Below are 25,052 nucleotides of genomic sequence, written 5' to 3' on the forward strand. Positions count from 1 at the left end.
TGAGTGGCTATATGGGTGAGTGAGTGGTTATGTGAATGACTGTATGAGTGATTGAGTGTGTGTATCAGTAGTTGTATGGGTCTTTGAATGGATATGTAAGTGGTTGTGTCAGTATCTGAGTGGGTGTATGAGAGGTTGTATGGGGTTGTGAGTGGGTGTGTGAGTGGTTCTGGGGATGATATCAGTGATATCATCAGTGATGTAATTTCAGATGTCATCAATGATGTCCTCATTAATGTCACTGACCATGTCATGAGTGATGTAATATGTGAGATCATAAGCAATGCATTGTGAGGGCATAAGTTATAGTTATTTTAGGTACCTATACCTGCTGAATTTCAATGGTTTTGTACATGTGAAATGTGAGCCTAACTATGAGGTCACTGTAACCTTTGTTTTTTTCTGTGACTTTCTAAGGTTTTTGTAAATCCTTTTTCATTACTATAACGTCCCTGTAACCTTTGTTTTTTTTGTGAATTTCTGCTATTTATTAATCCTATTTCTTAACTATAACGTCCCTGTAATCTTAGTTTCCTAAGTGAATTTCACAGTTTGTTTTTTCATATAAAGTGTACACCAATTTCACCTATAAGTTCAATTTAGTAATATATATTTCTACGAGTTTATAAATAAATTTTAGTCACACTTTTATTCTTATTATGTCTTTTAAAAGTAACAATTAACAAATCAAGGTATGGTAACTTAAGTAGTCTTTCTATAAATGCAATACACCAAGTTTTTCTCTTTAAAAAAAAATAATTTTATAAATCTGCGGAGCCACCACAAATTTGGGAAGGGAGCCCATATGTGTACTCTATGGTCCCTAACACTGAAATTGTGGTGGATCCACAGATTCGATAAAATGTTAAATACAATATATAAATATCATATATAGGCTCCACACATTTTAAAATTTACATCAGAGAAAACATATCCATAATTTAATATATTGAAGCCTATTTGTGCTTTACAACATACTTATTTATTTTATGAGTTAGGCGAATCTGTGGATCTGCCACGATGCCACCCTGGATCCGCTGCGATTCCAGACACACACCCAAACCTTATCTTCTCATTGGATATAGTAAGATTCCACCCATGCATATTGCAAACCACACCCTAAATCAGTTATTTGGGTTTCACATCTCTCTGGAGATAGAATGAAAACCACAGTTTTATCCTTTTTTGGCTTTCCTTCCAAAGTACAGTTTCAAAGTCAGGATGTATTCTGCTGAAGAGGGAACAGAAGAGCAAGAGCAGGACGAAGAAGAAGAAAACTTACGACCTCTAAGGAAGTCTTTAAATGTTTGGAAATATTTCTCCATTCCTTCAGGAGAAAAGAACATTCTTGCAGAAATTGTCCAATGCAATATCTGTAGAGAGGTATGGGGAAGAGCTATTCACATGGTAGATTCTTTATGTAGAAACATCTGAAAACCATACATAAAAGGACGCATGACAGGATGATGAGCGAGAGGGAAGGTGGTACATCATCATCAGCAGCTGGACCATCTGTGGGACCCTTACTACCCGACCAGATCTTTACTATCCCTGCTGTTTCAGCAAAACTGCAGGCCATGGTGGCTCATTGTGGCAAATACCATATGACAGTTGCACTAAAGATTTCATCATTTGCCCGGTTTATAGTTGCTGTTTTCACCTCAATATTCCACCTGTCATTCCTCTTGAAACACAATTAGATAACTGAAAAGCAAATATAGAATACATTTAACTTTTCATTTTATACTAAGTTATTACATACGATAAGCAAGTGAAGAGCTACACAAGTGGTTATGTCAGTGTGTAAGAGGCTGTGTAAATGCCTGAGTATAGATGTAAAAATTGGTGTATGAGTGGCTATACGGGTGGATGATTGGGTATGTGACTGGTTGAGTGGATATGTGAGTGAGTGTATCAGTTCTTCTGTGGGTATGTCACTGGTTGTGTAAGTAGCGGTGTTGGTGTGTGACTGGGTGTGTTAGTGACTGTATGGGTATCTAAATGGGTATGGCTGTACAGTGGCTGTATGGATTGGTAACTGGCTGTGCCAGTGGGTATTTGGGTGTGTGCAAGTCGCACTGTTAGTGGTGGATACATAAGTGCTGTGTGGGAATGGGAGTAGATGTGCAAGTGCCTTTGTCGCTGTCTGACTAGGTGTTTAAATGGCTGTATGGTTTTGTAAATAGGTATGTGAGTGGCTGTACGGGTGGGTGACTGGGTATATAACTGGGTGTATGAGTGTGCAAGTGCATGTGTAACTGACAGGCTGTATTGGTGTGTGAGTGGGTGTGATTATGCCTATATGGGTGTGTGAATGACTATGCAAGAGTTTCTAAAACAGAATCAGAATGTTTCAGAGGGTGCAGAACACTACAGCCCATATGCTTCTGAATATTCCTGGGCACTCTTTTTTGGGCCCAGCTAAGCTTTGGGCCTTGCTATTGGCTTCCTATTCAGCCAGAGTGGCTTTCAAAGCTTTATGCTTCTGTCACAGAATCGTAAATTTGAAAGGTCCTCGATTTCTGTTTCCCCTGATCAAACTTTATGTGCCAAATCACTGCCTTAGATTCTCTGGAACAGCCAGGCTCATTAAACCCAAAACGCAGAGAATTTGTTTTTGTAGCAGCTCCTTCAGTCTTCTTGTGACAAAGATGTGGAATCTCCTCCCGTTGGACCTTAGAATACAACCTTCTTTAATTCTGTTTCGTAAAAATTTAAAGACCTGGTTCTTCAGGCAATCCTGGTAATCTAATTGGTATGGCTGGCTCTCTGAATAGATTGAACTGATTGCTATTAGAAGAAAACCTAGAGCGGGGACACTCCATATTGGAGTAACCAGGTGCTTTGCAAATTTCTAACATAACATAACATCATTTATGACTTTTGTGGTGCAGGGGAGCACAGCAAGTCACTTTGCTGTGCTGCCCTGCATCACAGAGAAAGGGCAGGAATGTGTTGTATTTATCCAATATGGCACATACCTGTCCATTTCCCTTGTGCTGGCCCTGTTTTGGCAGCCTCATACCAACGCAGGCACCCTTGCACCATGGTGCAAGACCGATGCTCACCGGGTCATAAATATGGCCCTATATTTTTGGTTATTGTTCTCATCTAAACTTCCTTCTATTTTGCCTTTTACTGTAGTGCCTAGAAGCTACACATTTATTTCAGCCTCATTACACTCATAAGATTTTTTTTTATATAATTTTTTAGAGTACAACCTAATCAACAATTCTTTTAAAGATATTGCTGTTGTCCATCTTTTATTTTAAAATCTATTAGTATTGTTTAACAATATACATCTCAAGTCAGAAATATGGCAATGCTCCTCCTCTCTCAGTACAAAAGTACTAATGAGTCCCAGTTATTCCAATGTCTCTGAAATCCTCGCTCTTTTACACAAGCCATTAAAAATAACTGACACATTTGGAAAAGCTCTAAGTACATCAGGGCTTATTTCAAATCATTGTGGTAAAAAATGCACTTGTTTGCAAAGAAAAATGCAAACGAGTGCATCTACTATTTGAAATGTAAAACAACAAACAAACATACAAAAACAAGCATACATCAAGAAGTGGATAATATAAGAAATATTTTACTTAATTTACAAATAAAAAAATATGTACAAAGATCTGAACGTTTTAATGATGTGTTACTGTCACTATTTTTTGTAATCATAATTCATGCTATTATCTGTCCTCGCATACTAGTGATTTACTTGAGGCCACCCATCATCCATGATACTGTTTGCTGTATTTGTGCTACTCCCACCAATCAAGCTAAATATATCAACTACATTTCTTACCTCCAAATTCAAATTCCTTCATGTTTAGAGAGCATTTTGAAATTAAATGTTCAGTTTTGCATTATTATGTGTATATATTTTATTAACCCCTTCGACGCGCATGACGGAACGGTTCCGTCATGCACGTCGGTTGCGCTGTGCGCATGACGGAACCTTTCCGTCATGGCCCGCCCGCGCACGGAACCTTCAGCGTGGCGCGGAAATCCGCGCCGCGCTGAAGGGGTTAATCAGCTAATTTTATTTAAGTTTCTAAACAATTGCAGACCCTCTGAGATCGTGGATATCCGGGAATGAGTGGACCCCATGTCGAGAATCACAGAAAAAGAGATTTATATCATTAATGCACTCTCAGAATTCACTTAGCAAACCAACAATTAATCACCCCATGGTATGATTTAAGAATCTAAACCTCTGAAATGTTTCGGGTACAGTTAGGGTCAATGCCTTTATGGATGAATTTGTAGTACATATATATGCTCAGGTAGTAATTTTGAAAATATCCTTATCAATATCTAACAGCTACTTGTAAATATCAGATTAAACTGGAATTTCACACATAGGTCAACATTCTTTGCAGCATGTCACCGCAGAGGTTAAGTACATTCACACTGAATCTTACACAATAAATAATAAACAGCAGTTTCACAGGGCCATACGCTTGTTCCATGAGGTAAGAAGTGCATGCAGACAGCACTGCAATGCTTGACAGAAGGCTGCCTTTAGGGAAAGTCAACTTGAGAATGAGATGTATGGTAAACAAGTGACACAAGGTTTAGCATCTGCATGTAAACCACTGTCTATTTGTACTTGAAAAGCATTAGCCTTTAGCAAATATGGTAAATAACCAAGCAGCAAGTCTGACTCTGGGGGAATCATTACAAATTAAAATTCATTTAAAACAAAACATAGATTTAAAAAAAATATATATATATTTCATTGTGATTGAACCAGTAATAGTAAAGCCTGGTATATAGTACTACATTTGTTAATATAGATCAATTACAATAATTAGGAAATATTTTTAGTTCAGCAAATTAAATTAGATTTACTGGAAAATACCTGCGTCTTGCTAAGTGATATACAAACCTATGACAAACAAAAGTGAATTCAAGTTGTGTATGGAAGGTTGTATTTATGCATATTGTGCATAAATACCTAGCAGCATTCTGTCATTGTCATAATAAATCTATAAACCTTTTAAAAATGGCTGGGGAGAAACTGTAATGTGTAACCCAGGTTAGACAGCTACAGAAAAAGAGTTGTAGAAGAAAGGCATACGTCTAAATCAGTTAACATATAATTATTTATCAATTTTGTTATTGATTTATTTATATTTTTATAAAAGTACAACAATTATTCTTTGGACATCCTGGCACAATTGAGGTCACCGTTCAGAGTAGAAATTTGAATCCATTTGGATTTTTTTCTTACAAGGTGAGTTTTCAGGCATTTCTGGCATTCACATATCATTATTCATAAACATGCTAAGCTCAGTTTGTATCATAATTTATATTTATTTGTGATATTTCTGCAATGCTTCAAAACAAGGCACTTTTTATAAGCATTGATAAGATCATGCAATTGTAATAAAGTGCATTATTTTCATTGTGATGCTCATATTGTTCCTGGTGTTGCTGGTTGGAGGACTCTGGGGCATATTTACAAACCCCTATCACCACTTTACTGCGACGATAGGGGCTTTGCCTTATTTACAAGGTGGCGTTAAGCCCTTTAATGTGGCCTAATGCCGCCTTGTAAATAAGGCACCCTTTCACGCTATACTAAAAAGGGATGGGCAATGGGTGTTGCGGTGGGCATTCCGCCTCAACACCCATTGATTTTGTGCTGCCCCCTATTTACAAGGGTGGCATAAATAGAAGCAAGCACCAAAATCAAGACCAAAGAAAACCTGGTGTTAACATGGCGAAACAAGAAGAAACGCTTTATTTCTCCTCGTGCAGCACACATAGAAACAGCAAATTGTCATGAATGATTGTTCATGTGCAGGAAGGTGTCCCTTCCTGCACATCAACAATCATTAACAAAATGACGATTTGCAACTTCTATGTGTGCTGTGCAATACAGCACACATAGAAGTTTCAAATCACCATTCTGGATTGTTTATGTGCAGGAAGGGACCTCTTACTTCACATAAACAATCATTTCCTCAATGCAGGCACCCTTGCATTATGGTGCAAGGGTGCCTGCGTTTGCACTAGACAGCTGAATTTAGTACCAGTACAGGGAGAAATGCAGGGGTGCACCGTTTTATTGGTGCATCCCAGCGTTCTTTAAGTGACGGAGCGCGGTGTTAGCTATTTTGTTGGAGCCAACCCGCGCTCTGTAACTTTATTGTAAATATTCCCCTCTGTGTGCTATATATTTTTGCTTTCCCTTAAAACATATACATTGCATTGAATTATCATGGTTTATTTAACTTTCCCCTAAGGCCATAGCACATGGGGCAGTAAATTCACCCTTGGCATGGAGGCTAAATGTCATATGTGGGCTGCAGTGTTTATTTACACCATCCACATATGTGACAAAAATATATGGCTTCCAGGAATACTACTGTTCTGTAGCTGGGCTTCAGTTTAAAAGTGATGTAGTAATACCTGGCAAGGAAAAGTATTGTGGCCAAGTAGGAAACTTATTTAGATATATATTATTAATTATTAATATCTATTACATTAATTAATCCAAAAACTTCTAATTTGAAGCTATAGACCAAATTTTAAATATAAAAAACAAATATATAACACAAAACACACTATCCTTATACATATATAACCTTATAGTGCATAGGTGGCCCAAAATGATCATTCTGTTTTGGGTCCGTCTTCGGGTAGTCCACTTGTACGTTCCTCAAACCAATAGCGTAATGTCCTTATATTACACATGAAATGTGATTAGACTGGTGATCCTTGTATTAGTGTTCATTTTCTGTTTATAATGTGGACTCCTCTTTTAGAAATAGTCGACTCAGGGTCTTGAGACTGTCTCGGGTGAGTAGCGCACTTTACACCCTCTGATTGATTGATCGATTGTTTGATTGATTGATTGATTAGAACTATATAAGGTGTGTGGATCCTTTTACTTTGAAAGTTTCAAAGCTGCCTGCAAACAACTTCAATGCACCGCCAAGGGGGTGAGTAAAGCATCGCTTTTGAATGGTACACATGGCAGTTGGTTGTGTAGTCCATAGTTTATGCTGGAAACCTACCGTTTTTCAAAGCAAGCGATGTCTAGTCAGGTTGTTAAAGTGACACACTGTAGGCAGGACTAAATGTGATTAAAATATATGTTCACTTGTTCTTTTTGGAAAAGGTTTAAGAAATCATTCAAAGGTATTTTTCCCTTCATTTTAATAATCTAATTTATTAGCGAAATTGGACTTGTGTTAGCTTTAGTGGAAAACCAAATTTATAGTAAAATGTGATTTCGGCAGCCTAGTTTCAGATCGTTGATGCCGCTAATAATATCTCCAGAGATCAATACACTTTCCAGGCTGGAGTTAATGACCTTGCTCTGCAGAGGACAATGGCTTTGCCTATGAATCCATGAAGTAGGTGCTGTCAGCAACTGGCCACTTCTCAAGGATTACACATTTGGCGGGGACAGGAGTAGTTCGCAGAACAAAGGACAACGTCCATGGTACTTCTTTTGACTTGGAGATGCCAAATGGGACTGCTCCAAGTTTATTCCCAGGTTCCTCTTAGACCTTTTGGTTCCATCCCCAGCAGGGGCGGGGGGGGCATCTCTTACCATAAAAGAGGGGTGAAGATGAACTCTACAAAGTTAGAGTTTGGCTAAGGACCTGACTGGAGCTCTTCCAGTCGGAAGAAGGGGTCAGCCATCTTCAACTTAAGGCTTCTGTGGATTTTTAAAGTAAAGCAGAGATATACAATATACATGAGCAATCCTATCATTTTGAGTCATTCTTAGTGCGAAATCTCTTGTCGATAGTTTTACTGTCATCAGCTTATAGAGAAATTGTTTATTTATCTGCATGAATTTGGCATCTTCTTATTCCAGGTCCTCATAAGGATTTGCCCCATGTTCTCTTAATATCCAAGTCCCAGTTAGCTCACATAATAGATTCGTCGGAGGAACTATGGTTTGTAAAGTTATTTTGGTAATGGGCCCAGAGAGGAAATAGATTGAGTATTATGAAATGATGTAAGTATATGTAAATACATTTTTGTTTAGCTTCACTCTGCATCAGTTATCTGGTAGCTTGCCGGATGGTTAGCTTGACTAATTAAACTAGGATATGAAGAGACATGATTAATAGTGATTGGGTTTTTATAGTGGTGAAGACAAAAATAGGGTTTTGACATTGATGAAAGATTAAAATGGACTTGTGATCACAGAAATTGTCGAATTGTGTAAATTGTATGTTTATGTCGTGGTCCGTCGTGACCTAAATGAGTACGGGTCAGTCGAGGTGCAAGATCCCGGGATAAGCCTACGGACAGTCTTAGTGTGGCATACACTAAGGGGTCCATTAGGATAACGGGCAGATCGCCACCACCCGTATGGCGTTGGGGATCCGGCCGTCAAAAACCTCCGCCCGCTGCAGATTTCCCCCGCCACATTACCATGGCGGGGTGACCCCGGCGGACGGGAAGACCGCCCGTCGGTTTTCTGCCAGTAGGCAATCCGCCCGATTGCCTACCGGGCGGAAAAGCATTTTATATGGTACCGCCATCCATATTATTATGCAGACGGGGAAGCCGCCACGGAAAGTCAGGCAGTTTTTGCCAGCTCCCAGGGATCCTGGGGGGTGGGGGGTGCACATGGGGGTACCTATGGTACCCCCCTGCAGTTCCATGCACAACATGGCAGTCACCGCGCGGTGCCTGCCATGTTGTGCATGGAAGTGCATGACATGCCTTCTTGGGATTGTGGCGGGTGGTGCTGAGAGCACCGCCCGCCACAATGTCAATTATGCAGGATGCACCCGCCAGTGTGGCGGGCGCATCCTAATGTCTGCAACGGGACCCCCGCACCGATGGCGGGTGGTCCCATTCTCCGAGAGGATGGCGGGCAGACAAAGTCTGCCTGCCATCCTATTGACCCTCTAAGTGTTCTTGTCTGCTGTTTTGGGAGTACTGTGCATGAGACATTGTTGATGGTACTGAGAAAGGGAACTTGATGCATGACAAGCAGGATTTGTTGAGATTTCTGGGGGAACCCCACCGGGAGAGATCTTAAGAGTTTTTCTTTAATGAGAGTGAAAAATCGCTGGTCAAGGTTATCACAGGAAGTGAATGAGATTTTCTGAATGAGTGGGTATCTATAATTATTTTAGTTGAGCAGACAAAGTTATTTTATGTTGTATTGTTTTGTGAAGTCTGTTTAAAAGGATGAGAGAAAAGACGAAGTCAAAATTGTGAAGAGAGTGTCACTGATAGTGGTGGATGAGAACAAACAGTGACTGTGATAGAAAATAATAATACAGAAGAGAATTTAGCAATTTTAAAATAACAGATTGCGTTAGAGGAAAGAATCGTGAAATTTTTCAAGTTTTTTAAGTTTTTAGTGTGAAAGGATGAGTGGATACCAGCAAGGGAAGGAGTTCCTGTGGCTCCGGGAATGACACCTGCTTTGCAGATGTCATTAGAAAAAGGATATCATACTTGTATTGGGTTAGAGAACTGGGTGAAATGCAAAGAGAACAATGGTTCCTTAGCGTTTCCACAGTATGGAACATTTAATGTCCGAATTAATAAAAATTTGAGAAGATAGATAAATGATTTAAAACCTAACCCTAGGCCTATGCAGTTTGAAGCCCTTGAAGAGTGTGAACATGAAGCACATCGGAGAGAAAAAGAGAAATGTCAGGGAAGATATAGAAACACAATAAGCCAATATGAACAGACAAAATGGGATTCCCAGACAAAGATATGGAAACAGGATTTTGCTTTCGAAGCTCAAATGTATCCGGTAATGGTAGCAGATCAAAAGGAAGGTGAGAAATGTAAGGAAAAGAGGGAGCATGTACAGGAGCAAAAGGCTGAATTACTCCCTGGCGAAGATGAGAATTTATAAGATATAGATGATGAGTTGTTGGATGAACTTTTGCTGAATAGACCCCCACCTTATAATGAAGAGAAGAAGAATTCAGAGACCAATACATTTGTAGGTTTACGGCAAGAAGCTCTATTCATAGATTTGAATCCAGCTTATAAGAGAATATTTTTAGATAAAAATCAGACCCCTGAGAGAGCAGGATATCCTAATATTGTCATGACAAACCAGTACCTGTAACAATTGGTGCTATTGTTTCTCTTTATCAGACAGGGCGAGGAGTTACACAGATTCATGCAATAACAGTCCCAAGAGAAAATGTAGATGAAATATACATTACCTGGAACGAGAACGATTGTGAGAGATCAGGGAACGATGTGTACACCAGTAAGAATAGAGACTCATGAGAATAGTGCAGAAGAGTGTAATATTACAAATTCCACCATGGAAGAGGGAATAGATTAATTAATGAATATCTCAGAGAAAAATCTTGAAACACCAAGTAGAGGACAACGAATGGTTACTGGAAGAGTTTTGCAAATGGGTTGTCAGAAAACAGATTCACGAGTATTGCTCAAGCCAGTAGAGACTGGAAGAGAATTACAGATATCAGAAACGAGTACTTCGAGAGGGCAATCCCCATAAGAACTTGATGACTGGATTAAAGGCTTAGCTCCTATAGGAAATGCATTGACTAATGCAAATCGAAACACCAATATAGATATAAGCAAATTAAAAGTAGAAAGAAGAAATGATATTGGAAACTATCAAAATACCGTGATGAAGAATTATTTATGTGGAACAATATAACTCAGAAAGTGAGAAATACTCATGAGAAATTTGCAGAGGTAGCACAGAAATATGGGGTGGATGTAGAAAAGTCCAAAGCTCTACAGAAAACCTATCGATTGGATTTTAGTGACAGAAATTTGGAGAGTCTAAATTCCTCTGGAAAGAGATTGCAAATTAAAGAATTAATTAAATCTTGTAGCGACAGGGAGAGATAGAAAGATGGGAAGGCAGATGGGCTAAGAAGAAGGAAGATACCAAAGTACTACAGCCTCTATATCCGATGAGGGAAAAAGGAAAGATGATGGAGATGCGTTGGCTTACCCTATGAGAGAAGTCCCAGGAAGAGGGTATGTACATGTCCCTTGGAGTAGACAGGATATATTGTCCTTTAAAAATAATTTTCCGTGGTTGAGAGAAAGACCAGTTGAATGGTATAAGCAAGTGGAAAGATTTGTAAAGGTCTCAAAAGTCTTGTTGAAGGATTTGTATGCTTTATTTGATATTGTGGTTCCTACGGATTTGTGGGTGAAATGTAAGATTGCAGTCGTTTGGCCGGAAACAGAATATTCTAAAGATCCAAAAAACAGGTGCACCATCAGCAGAAGTGATGAAGAAATACAATCAGGTCAATACATATTTGAGTTTGCCTAAAGAAACAGATTGGGTGAAGATAGATAGAACTACCCAGGAATTAAAGGAAACAGTACATGCTTACTATGTGAGGCTTCTGGATTCAAACTGTACAGTGGGATTGAAAGTGTGTCAGAGAAAGATATGGGACATTTTGTGTATCGATTTGTTAATGGTTTGAGGCCTGAGATTAGTGCTATGATTCAACAGCATTTGATTTGCTGGCAGAGCAAATCAATACATGAGATATTACACTATGTAAAATATTGTGGAGATGACATCGAGATGCAACATAAGAAGTTGAAAGAAAAGTTAACGTTGGCACAGATGAGGGCAGCCAAGAAAGGATATGTGGGTTTTGATTCAGATTTTACAGGTATGATACAGGGAAATAGTCATATTACAAGAAATCGTCCCCAGCAGACGTCAAAGGTATGGTACTCGGCATTACACGGAGAGCGACGTTCGAGCGAAGGCACTTCACGATCACGATTCGGTGTCATTGGGACATATTTCAATCCTTGACTTCGAGACTCATTACAGATAGACGTCGCGAAATACAGAACCCCCTGTGGGATGGAAATATCACCACAGATTATAGTTATTGACTGAAAGGACAGAGCCTTGAAAAAGTCTTGGGATATTGCCCCCTTTTGTGACGAAACACGTGTCGGCTGTTTCTGTCTGAAGACTTAAAAAAATAAAATCCATATGTGTTCTAAAGAATTTTATGCTTACCCGGGTGCATGCACTGTAAATTATGAGACACCTTTTGACATGTGCTGCTGACGATTTCTTGTTTTCATTTTTTGTTGGCCTAGGCCACAAGGTTTTGAGGAGGTGGGTGGTTCCCCTCACCCTGCTATCACCGTCACCTAGATATTCATCCCAGTATATAATTTAGTGCTATTCTCCTTAGCTGCGCCCAGACACCTATAGTAAGTATACCACGGCCTTGATTCATTAAATAGTCACACTACTACTGGAACGAAAGGAGTGATGGTAAATCCTATGCTGAATTTGATGCCACATGGAAGGGGATATTGATCAAATACAGAGTAATTGAAAAAGACTTACCCTCGTCACAGTTGCGGCAAGTTCAGGCATTGGACGCGCAAGTGTAAGTTAAATCTGGCTAATCAGGTGAATGGACAAGCAATTGTGACAAGTGGGGATGGATTAATTCAATCACAGGTGACCAGTGATATGTTAAATCAGTCAACGTTAAATGTAAGGATTCAGAATTAGAATATGCCTCAAGCTCCTATGCAAAATTTGAATGGACAAGTACAGAAATACAATGTAAATATGGGTTTTCATACCAATGATCAAGTAAATCAAAATGACAAGTGGCTTCACAATATTTATTACAGATGGATGACAGTTACTCAGATACTTCCCAATGACGGTGCCTGAGAGGGGAGGAATGCGTGCTTGGCGCATCCTAAGAGGTTGACCAGATTGGTCCCTATGTGGATGTCAGGGTAAATGGAACACCTATTTTATTCCTTGTAGATACTGGTGCAACCCATAATTCCCAACCCACCCCTCTCGGGAGAATCAATCCAAGAAGTAGGAATATTGAATCAGTTAATTCCAACCCCAGTGACAGAACCAATGCAAGTACAGATTGGAATATTTGAGGATATGCAGAACAAACTAGAACACAGCACCTCATGAGTATTGAGTTAACAAAATATGAGCAAGGGATCTTGGATGCAGAGAATATGACAGTGCTGAGATGTACGAGTTTGAATCCAGCTACCTTGATGCCAATACCTGGACATGAAGTTGTGATTGAAGAAGATGATCATGATTGCCTTGACATGACTGAGATGTGTACCAAACCATGTCCTGACATACAAGATACTCCGTTGTCAGAGTCAGATCATGTGCTGTTTGTGGATGGATCATGTTTGAGAGATTCAGGAGGTAGGTTTAGTGCTGCATATGCGATTTGTACCGTGGTGGGTGTGGTGGAAACATCATGGTTAAAAGGGGTGTATTCAGCACAAGTGGCTGAGTTGATCACACTTACCAGGGCATGAGAGTAACTATATTCACTGATAGTCAATATGGTTTCAGGGTTGTGCACGATTTTGGGCAGTGGCGGTCTGAACAAGGGTTAATGACCTCTTCGGGTTCACCTATCCGAAACAGAGAGTGTGTAAAAAACCTACTGATTGCACTACAACTGCCGGCCCAAATTGCAGTGGTAAAGTGTTCCGCTCACCAAACTGGTCATGACTATGTCACAGTTGGCAATAGATATGCCGACGACAGTGCACGTTATTGCGCTCTAAATTCTTATGCATTTAATGAGGAATCCTTGAAGGAACACTCTGATGATACGGAATGCAGATTGATGTTTTCAGTTGTTGAGACTTGGGAAGAGATCAAAGAATTAAAAGATTCAGTGCCACAGGCAGTAAGAGAAGGGTGGATCAAAATAGGGTGTAACCGCAGACAAGAAGATGAGGTTTGGGTTTACACGGAAGGAGACCTGTTTGGCAGATAGCCTACGGTCACAGATGGCAAGGATTTGTCATGGAGCTGCACATGTGGGTAGAGATGCTATGTTGCGTTTCGTTCGTCAAACATGGTACAATTTAGAGCCTTTGCAGAGAGTCTGTGTCAAAGATGTGTAATCTGTCAACAACAAAATGCAGGAAGAAAGACAGTGGTCAGTACGAGTCACATTAAAAAATCAGGAGGTCCCTTTACCCGCATGCAGCTGGACTTCATTGAAATGCCCCCATGTAATGGATTGAAATATGTCCTTGTGATTGTTTTTTTGTTTTCTCGTTGGGTTGAGGCTTACCCTACCAGGCGGAATGACAGCTTAACTGTGGCTAAATTGCTTCTTAGAGAATTGATACCTAGATTTGGTTTTCCAGTCTCGTTGAAATCAGATAGAGGAGCGCACTTCAATAATGAAGTAACATGAATGCTTTGTCCTGCATTACAAATTGAGCCACGGCTACATTGTGCATACCGTACAGAAGCTTCCGGTGTGGTAGAACAGGTGAACAGAACAATTAAGTCTGCACTAGTGTAGGTGTGTGCATCTACATCTCTAAAATGGTCTAATGCATTTGCTTTTGGTGTTTATGAGTTTGCGAAGTTTCCCAGACAAAAGAACCAGACTGTCTCCTCATGAAATACTTATGGGTAGGGCTATGAGGTACCCTACAGTCCCAGCAAATCAGCTTGTGAATATTTCTGATGACTTGGTATTCGATTATTGTAAATGATTGGCTGATGTGGTGTGCTCTGTGTCTCACCAGGTTGGAGAAGTCGCAACTACCGTTCAACACAAGCAGTGTTACGATTTGAGCCCAGGCGAATGGGTGCTCATTAAGAAGCATGTGTGAAAATCCTGTTTGGAACCTCGTTGGCCTGGGCCTTATCAAGTGATCATTGTAAACACAACTGCTGTTAAATGCGGCGGTCTACCTAATTGGGTTAATGCAGCCCATGCTCGTCAAGTCTCATGTCCTCCAGAAAATGTTGGGTCTGTGGTGGATGAACCGTTGGTAACAGAAAATTGTCCTGTTCAGACTAAGCACAGAGTAGAGAGGGTACCAGCTACTCAAAACACTATTGTAAACGAGGGTCAAAGAGAATTGATCCCGAATGGTATTGAGGGACAAAGTGGAGGGGATCCAACTATAAGAAATGTTGACTCAAATGATGTGAACAACGTACCAGAAAAACGAGTGTGTAAATTAGACCGTTGGCCCAGGAAATCTGATGATTGAGACACATACTGACTGCAGGATAAAAATACCTTCCACTATGATTGAAGTCTCTAGTCAGTCTGAACAAAGTGACACTGATGGAGAAGAACCTACAGTCCAAAGAACAAAAAGAGCAAGAACACTAAGTCTGAGATATGCAGCTCTGGAATGGACATATTAGCTGCTACAAATGACTGGAAAAAATAGTTCTTCACGTTTTGCTACAAAAACTGCGACTCATACAAACTGCCATGAAAGAACTGTTGTAAACAAGGAGTAACAAAGAACAGAAAGAACAGAAAAGCAAACAAAGAATAAAGGGGTGACAGGACGCTGTTTCAAATCCACTGCACAAAGCCTATAGATATAGATTGAGTACATACATAAAAATAAAAAAATAAAAAAATGAGTGCTTCTAAATTTGAGACGGGAAACCAAAATCTAGTTTCACTGAAACGTAAGCATATATGTGCTTGCTCTTTATTTGCTTTTGTACTAATTCTTGTCTTGCTGTTGATAATACTAAATCTACCTCATCACATTGATTTGAATAAAAATACTAATTTACATGTGTCCACAACAACTGAAACTACTAAATAGAAAGAAAGAGTGGAAATAACTAAAGATCTAACAAGTGATAATTTACATCATGGTCGTTCAATTAATGATTTTTCCTTAAATGTGTTTACTAAATCACTCTACGAGTATGTGGGTACCAAGGATGCAAGAGATTGTTATGTTTGCATGCAATTACCAACTTCTGTGTCTGAGGGGGTGACATATCCTCACTTACCTTTAACATATGTTATATCTTGTAGTGTACTAACAAGTTTGTTTTATACTAAAGGATAATTTCAATATTAATATTCTAACTATGATTTAATATTCTCAGAAGTTACAGTCAAGAAAAAATTAAATAGAGTGCCTTATGCACAAGATGCTGAGATAATGGGAGGCTTTTTTCATCCTACATCACCTATAGATACTGTAAATGCACATAGACACAATCTGACATGTGCATTTCATGGTGTGGAAAAATAATGTATTAATTCAGTTGAAGATCGTAGTAAAAAGGAAATCTGAAAAACAAATGAAAACACCCCTATGGACTCATAGGGAGGGTGATTATAAAAAAGAAGATACATACGCTGCAATGACTCTAGATTGGCAACACAAAGGAAAGTTGTGCATACTAGGACACAAAACAGAGTATAATAATAAAAATAATTGGTTCCAGTGATTGTGAACACACCTTCCTACTTATGGGATGATGGAGATTATTTTTAGCAGGACAAGATTTGGTGTTTCCTGGAGTATATTTTCTTATGTGAGAAAAATGCTTATCACAAATTGGTATGGCTGTTGTTATATAGGAATAGTTTTTCCTATCATGTTGATGAAAACAATGGACTCAATGAAAGAAAACCTGCACGCTTTAGAAGAAGGTTAAGTGCTGACAAGATTATCGGGATATATTTGGAGCTATAATACCCTTCATTTGGGGTAATACTAAATTCAAATAAAATTCAAACACTATCAACCGTAGTAGATCAATTATCAACAGGACCTGCAGGAGGTACTAACACCGTCAATAACAATTGCTTTTGGCTTACTAATAATGGTACTAATATGTCGATATTGTAAGAATAAGAGAAGCTCTAAAGAAACTAGAGGGTGAAAAAGAAATAGATCAGAAATTGAATTAGAAGACAAAAGGAGTGAGTTTTATGATGAGATGAAAAACTTGGAACTAATGAGATTGAAACAAATAAAGACAACTGCATTATAATCTAACATCAGATTAAGATTTAAGATAAAATAAGATTGTGTGATGGCTTAATTCACCATCAAAGAGAGAATTCATGGAGCATAAAAGTTTAAAGACTTTTGCCTCTATCAATTCTAACTATTAGATGTGACTTACTAAAATATTTTTAACAAAATGTGCAAAATTAAATGATGATGAAAAACAGATCTATTACTGCATTGTAAAAACATTCAGAAGTGTTCTGAAACGTAAAAATATGAGAAAACGTGGTCAACTTGGAAAATGTGCTGCTGATTATGTAACGTGACATAATGAAAAGAATGCTTCAATAGTGAATCCCATGAAAAAGATTAAAATGTTTAGTTTAAAGATGCTAAACTGTACAAGTTTTACTGCTTTACATTAGTAATATGTGAAATACAAACGTGAATAACAAAATTGATACGCATCTTGATCTGTTCGAAAAATAAAACGTGTGAAGTAATCATTTCAGAAGCTATGAGAATTTTTCTGAGAGTTTCCTTTTAATGCTTATGAACAATAACTCCCTTTCTCATTCAGCTACACTTTTGACAGAAATGTATCAATACAATTGCAAACCCAGAGAGAGTGTCTGGGAATGTACAGACAGTAAACAAATTAACATTCTTCCTTCTGAAGCGAGGATGCAAAATTGATGATTTTACAAAAGGATTACTTAAGGCTTCTGGATTTCTTAGTGAGGTATTGATCACACCATGATCAGCCCATTGGGATAACCAATGGAAACCATAACATACGATAGAACTGATACTTTGTGGGCGTAAACTGAGAAGTATTGGAAGTATAATTGCCCCCATGGAGGAGGAGTTGAGGCTGGTTATCATTTTCATTTTCCTGCCTGGCATGCTGTCGGACTGAACTCTGATTTCGTATGGCTATCCAATTTAAAACTGAGCTTTCCAAACTGACTCAACCTGTATTTTACTGTCTGGTAAAGTGTGCAGGTACAACTCTTTGGCTATAGAGTTATAGACTCCATCCTGTGACTCCTTATGTTTCATCTCTGCATATTTGGTTTGTATAACCTAAATGCTGAACTAGATTTTTCCTCATGTATTCTCTCTCTATAGGTGATCAGCAAATGTTTATTACTGAATCTGTAGGATATTGTGTGACTATTTGTACTAAATGATTTCTATAAAGAAAAGCTTAAATGTGATTTGTGTTTCTTGACCATTCAAATTGAGGCCTAGATAAACGCTAAACATGAGCAATTCTATTGTTTTGAGTCATTCTTGGTGTGAAATCTTTTGTTGATAGTTTTATTGACGTGAGTTTATAAAGAAATTGTTTATTTGTCTGCATCGATTTGGCATCTTTTTATTCCAGGTCCTAATAAGGATTTGCTGCATGTTCTTTTAATATCAAAGTCCCTGTTAGCTCACATGAAAGATTCATCAGAGGATCTATGATTTAAGGTTATTTTGATAATCGGCCCAGAGAGGTAATAGATTGAGTATTATGAAATGATGAAAGTATACTCAAATACATTTTTGTTTAGCTTCACGCTGCATCACGGGCTATAAGGCAAAATTAACCCCTTGCATGCACATGGCACCTTCTGAAACACTTCAAACATTGAACTTCATGAGAAGCACACATATACACACAAATTAATTTTAAGGCTCAATATAGTACCATACTAGGATGTCTGGGCGTCCCCTAAATAGAACTGGGGGGCAGGGAGGAGACAACCACTTGGAGTTTGCTGAAGGTGTTATCATTTTATTCATTCAATCTCAGTAGTGCTTTTACAGTGTCAAATGCCCAAGCTCTCACATGGAGGTACGCAAAATTAAAAGAACTCACAACTGCACCCTGAAGAGTGGGGAATAGGGGGAAATAAGTAAATGGAGAGTGAGAGCAAGAGTGTTAGTGGAAGAGGCAGGTGAAGCGAGAGAGTTGTAAGAAGACCTGAGTGCTAATCTAAGCTTCAACACTTTATGCAAGCTTCAGCACATAATATTTACCTCATCCCAGTGAGACGTTTACTGTGTCAGATTCTCATATTGTCCTAGAAGCTCCACGATGGTGTTACAGAAAGGCAAAGGGGAAAGGTAGAATGAGAAAGAGAGGGACAGGGATGGGAAGATGGAAAGGGACAGTGAGAGGGAGAGGAAGAGGGAAGGAGAGAGCATGTTTACAGTTCTTTACATCTTTACTAAGACTTTTTATATAGAAAGATCCTATTTCTCATTGCCTTGAATGTGTCGTCATTCACTGAGTTGTGCTTTTGTTCCTGGTGGAGTAGTGCAAAGATTTGCTAAAGGAATCTTTTCTAGACTGTAAACATTTTCAAACTATAGTGACTGTAGCTCCCAGTTACCTTCCCCTTCATGCGTATTTACAAGAAATATCATTTATTTTATCCTAATTTTTTTTTTTTTATTCTGTTGTCTTTGGACCAAATTGGTAATATTGAGTACATAAAATCAGTGCCACTGAAATAAACTAGGACCAACACTGGGGGTCATTTATTAAATAGTTAAAATAGATGAAATGGGTCATGGGGAGCATTATCACGTTGCATGCTATGTGAAGCTGTGAGGTGGAATGTCCATGGACAGTTTACCTTTTGGAGGGATTTATTTCTTAGGGCTTGTGAGGATCATGCCTTGTCCAAAGATGTTTCCTCTCTGTTATATTTGGGCTTTGTTTGGCATGAACCCCATAGTCACATGGTTTCTGTTGCATTCTTTGCTGATATTCGGGGTGGGATAACTAAGGCTTACAGTGTATGAAGTTGGAGTCATTTTCTTCCATTAACTGCCTTCTTCCATCTCCAGAATAACTGCCTACTTTGAAACTTTTATAGGGAATTATCCTTTCTGTACCAGTCTCTCAATACCTGCGTTATTTCTCTGGCAGCTTTATGGTGCCAGGACATTCAAGACCAGGAGAAAAGAGCATCAAAAAGAAATAACCCTGCAACAATTGGCAGTTCTTTATTATGCCTGGAATATTTACAGTTGAGAGACAAAGGATTCACTTCTCAGAGGTTGCACAGTCTTGTCAATACTCACAGTGATCGAGAACCTCTGTCAAAACTCCTAATAGATGGCACTCAACTGTCTTATCAGTGACAAATTCCTTATTCGGTGCAGGCAGTCTATTTTTGCAGCTTCCACAAAAGTGTAATGCCATCCTATACCCTACCACCAATACTGATGTCAGGACCTTTGATTAGCTCCAATGCAAGACTTAAGCCATATTATCCGGAAACAATTAAATTACCCTGTCAAAAGCCTTGAATGGAAGCACAGTTTGGATGTAAGTGCGTCCATGATGACATCTGCTCTTCCTCTAGTGAGAGGTATTCTTCTGGTTAGTACCTCAACAGCACAGAGCATGTATAAAAAAGAAGTGTTCGCAGGTAGGTTAGTTCACGCATTCCTTTGAAGAATGCTTATCTGTTGTGCCTCTCCATTCTTCTGTGGTCCAGTCGGTATATTCTTTTAGTGTGTTAGAGGTTAGATGGTTCAATTCTATTTGATAACTATGAGGCCTTCGCACTACCAAAGGATAGCCTTAAACATTATAATGCAGCTAGCATAATATACAATACTTAATAAAGTATTGAATTTGTTTTACCTTTTCAATGCATGCAGCATGTATTGCATTGGTGTACTGGAGCACTGCTTTCTTATGCTGTTGTAGATTTTGAAAAGCTACTCCCAGATGATAATATATCTCATAAACCTGAGGGGAAAAAACAAGTTTTAAGTGTTTGAAGCAAATGTTCAGTTATAGAAAGTAGTTAATTTAAACATTTTAAATGTAGTTGACCCCTGCCGGTGCGAAACATTGTTTTCCATGCTAAATACATACGATATCTGGTAGATTTCTTGAAAAAATATACTTCAGGGGAAAAAACCTTTACAACGCAGTCATTACAACGCACTACATTTACAACACAGTCATTACAACACGACATCCTTTACATCGCATGCCATTACAACGCAGCCATTATATTGCATGTCACTACAACGCATGTCATTACAACACATGTCATTACAACGCATGTGACTACAACGCATGCCATTACAACGCAATATAAGGTAAGTAATGAGGAATAGTAATTTTTACTCCAAAACTGTCCAACACTTACCCTACTGTTGCACTCACTGGAGTGGGAATACTATTTTTTACCCCTACACTATCCAACACTTACCCTACTGTTACCCTAAAAGTAATATGCGTTGTAATGGTATGGGTTGTAATGGTATGCGTTGTAATGGAATGTGTTGTAAATGTAGTTTCTAAAATGGGTTGTGATGGCATGTGATGTAAAATCATGTGTTGTAATGGATGTTGCAATGTAAGAACTGCGTTGTAAAGGCATGCATTGTAAATGTTTGCATTGAAACGTCATACATTCATACTTCAGTAACAAAAACGCACATCTGGCCTTCTGCATGGTCACCTCAATTTTTTTTCCTTTTTGATGGACCCTATTTTTGCTGGCTTTATAACACTTTGCCCCTGCTAACCGGTTCTAAAGTGTCTGTGCTCCCCCTTTAAATATGATAGAATTGGCTTATTCCTAATTGGCACATTTAACTTACCTTTAAGTCCTTAGTATTTGGTGTATAAAGTTTACCCAGGGCCTGAAAGTTAAATGCCACTTGTGGACTGCAGCACCTATTGTGCCATTGACTGCAAGTGCAGGCCAAACATTACTTTTAGCCTACCCTGTGCATACAGACTGCAGTATAAAACCAGTAATGCAACCTGTCAAAATAACCCTTTTTGACAGGAGAAAAAAGTCCTTTTAAATAATATTAGGTAACCTCTATGTAGGTTTTGCAGCCCACAAGGCAGGGTACAAAGTATGGAAAGCAGGACATGTAGAAATATAGTCAGCATATGCTTGCAGTGACTAGCACCCAAAGGTTATTTTTAATGTAAGAAGGCTCTGACCAGTCCATAGACAACAATGGGAAGCAGAATTAAATATTAATTTTGCTATCTTTATTTTAAGACCTGCCAGAAATCCGATTAAGCTTTTCTTTTTAATATTTATTAAAAGCCCAACTCAATTGTGAAGTTGATTTTGTTAAATGTTTTAATGAATATTAAAGAGAAATAACTTTTTGAAAGTTACCTTATCACTCCCTGACGTTCTTGCAGGCTAATCTGCATTAGCTATCCAGGGGTAGCCAAGTGGGTGATTAGCCCTGATGAGGTGTGATAACTGCTCCCAAGACAATGGCTTGAGTGTGGAAAGGTGTTTTCTGTTTACCTGTCTGGAAGACTAGTTGAGATGTACATAGGAACTGCATTTGCTTCAAAGGGGCTCCTCCTGTCACAAGTAATTGTTAGGTGATACCTAAAAAGCTTTTGGTCTCCCAGTCCACCAGGTACCAAACCTAGTGAGGGGAAGGCTGCCCAGAACCGGTTTGAAGTAACGATAGAGGAGGGTACTATCTATTATCCTGGACACACAGCTCAGTGGTCACACAGGCTCTGAACAGAGGGAGAAAGGTTTTCCCCCATCTTGGCTATTAGGAATGAGGGGCACTGTGAGATTGTTTGCAGTGGAGAAAACAAACTGCTGCAAAAGTGATTAGTGTAACCTTAGGAACCTTTACCCCATTGGTTGGGGAGGAGCCAGAAGTGACACCCACACACTAGCTATTGCCAGACATAAAGGTGGCAGTCAGGGCACCCTCTTTAGTACATTTTCTGAACCTGCAGAGGAGCAGACGAGGACTGGACCTTCTGTCTGAGAGGAGCCCTGAAGGACTGGACCTGCTCTCTGCTGAACCACATATAAAAAAGTAGACTCTGAGGATCAGTGGGCTGACCTCCTGTGTAACTACAGGGCAACAACAGTAGGAAGCCTCTGCTGGTGTTAGTTTTAATTCCCAAATGCTGTTTCTGGGAATTTTGGATGTCTCTAACTTGTCTTCTCCTACTACCCCTGGAAACCTGGAACTTAGGAATGTTTAAACTTCTAGAACTCTGCAGGACAGGAAAACAAATCCAGCATATCTGACCAAGGTGAGACCTTGCTGGGCTACGAAATCACGTTTCTCTCACTCTAAGTCTCTCCGCAGCACCAAACCCAGTTCAGCAGACCTCTGGGGAGAAGATATTAGGGCTCGTGGAACTGAAGGTGGGATACAGCCTCAGGCTTGCCAGGCTAAAACATTCCAAGCACCAAAATAAGACTAAGTCCAAAAGTAACAATCTTGACTGAGAAGGTTCCAAAAGTATCGGACTGGCTAAAATTTTCTTTAGTGTAAATTGTAAGTTCTCTCTCGCTGACCTTTTCCCTCTAACAGCAATAGCCTCAGCAGTTACTTTTCCAACTCCTATATGCCTTTTTGAAAACCTCAGATACAACCTGCTACCTTGCGCCGCCGAAGAATTTTGACTTCCAGAAAAAAAGTCCCAACGTAAAACCTTGGACCCTGAAAAACTTGATTAGTGTATCTAAGTTGGGCTACATCGCGGTTGGCCTCAGATCATGCCTGTGCCCTGGTCTACTGTGCCCATTGACTACCATTGGTGCTTTAGACTTTTTAACACTATTTTTATTTACAACTTTACCAATGCATATCTCTACTGCCATTAATCGATATTTGTTGTGTTGGTGTCATTTTATTCATAACATTTTCCTCTGCTTGTCTAATCCAGTTTGGGATTTTTATTGCATGGTGTTTTCACTTTATTAATGTTTTATTATGGCATAAATAATTAACATATTACCCCGAATTAAGCATGTCTGCTCTCTGCCATAGATAGGAGGGGGTTGAGCATAGGTTAATTTAATGACTTGGAGAGGTCACCTTGACATGATTTCTGATTATTCTTTAAGGTGGGGTCTCCCTCCCCAACTAATAATCACATTTCTTACAAAATTTTACTTTATGTAGCTAGGAGGAGAATACCAGCAGAGTATGGGACATCTACAACTAGGGCCGGAAAACAAATGCGTGATAACTGCACAAAGAAGAGCAACACATGAGTTAGGGATAATTATTGGCGATTTTGGATTCGTGGCTGAAGGCAATTGCTGAAAGTCATGATCACTGGTGAGGCATTGGGAAATAAACAACTATGCCAGTACTCTTGTGAGAAATGGCTAAAAGAGCTGGTCAGTCGAGCACAGTGGAGACGCCTGGCCACACAAGGATTCAGCATCTTCCAAACAAAGAACATGCCCTCAGAGAGGAGAACATCAAGCTACACCCACACCACACATCTTTCCTGCTTGAGAACCCATATCATGTTTTGATTACACAAACATGAACTACCAGAAGCCACAAGGATTCGGCATCTTCCAAGCACATCTTTCATGCTTGAAAACCCATACTATCTTTGGATTATACACACGTGAGTCACCAGTTTTTTTACTGAAATCAATAGGCTGCTCCTGGAGAGTACTTAAAAAGTAGGAAACAAAAAAAAGAAATAAAACTAAAAGGACCATCCCAACACAAGTTATTTGCCTAAAGAGGTTTTCTAAGTAAAAAGTTCACCTCAAACTCTGTAGAAGGCTGAATCCAAAGACTCTATCCAGACTGTGTTCACTTACTATTGGATATGGTTGTATGTGTAAAAATAATTTTACTAAACCTTTTTTGCTAAACTTTATTTAAGAAAATACATTTTACAATGACTTTTTTTGTATGTATTGTATTACCTTCACCAAAGGACATTTTTTATAAATCTCAATCTCTCATAACACATTTTTTTAATCTATGTTATGGTATCTGGAATTTTTTCTAAATAAAGTAAAAACATTTCTCTTACATATGAGTACATGATCAAGACCCATGCCAAAGGGGTAAACTCTCCCAAACTTCAAAGTCATATCACTCCTTTAACCTTACTTGTGGCACTAAATCCACCCCATACCTTTATGGTCCATAAACCATGCAAAATACATCTTTAATGGCATATCATTCGTAAGTAATCTATATTATACTTATCAACATTGGTGGAATTATTTTGTTGTATTTTTCAATTTTTTTTATTTGGCTTGACAAAAACAATTCTATGTGCTGTGCATTATTTTCCTGTTGAAACTCGGAAATAAAGGTAATTTTCCACAAGTGGAAAATATCTCACCCTGGGGTAATGGTACTTACCAAATCTGGTAATTAGCCCACATTATTCCAGAAAACTCATAATGAGGACATACGTTCAATCAATCAATCAGGTGACTTGTAAAGTGCAACTACTCACCCGTAAGGGTCTCAAGGCGCAGGGGGGATTGAGTAGGGGGCTGCTG

Source organism: Triturus cristatus, chromosome 4_1, assembly GCF_964204655.1.
Source record: "Triturus cristatus chromosome 4_1, aTriCri1.1, whole genome shotgun sequence".
In the NCBI taxonomy this organism is placed as follows: Eukaryota; Metazoa; Chordata; class Amphibia; order Caudata; family Salamandridae; genus Triturus; species Triturus cristatus.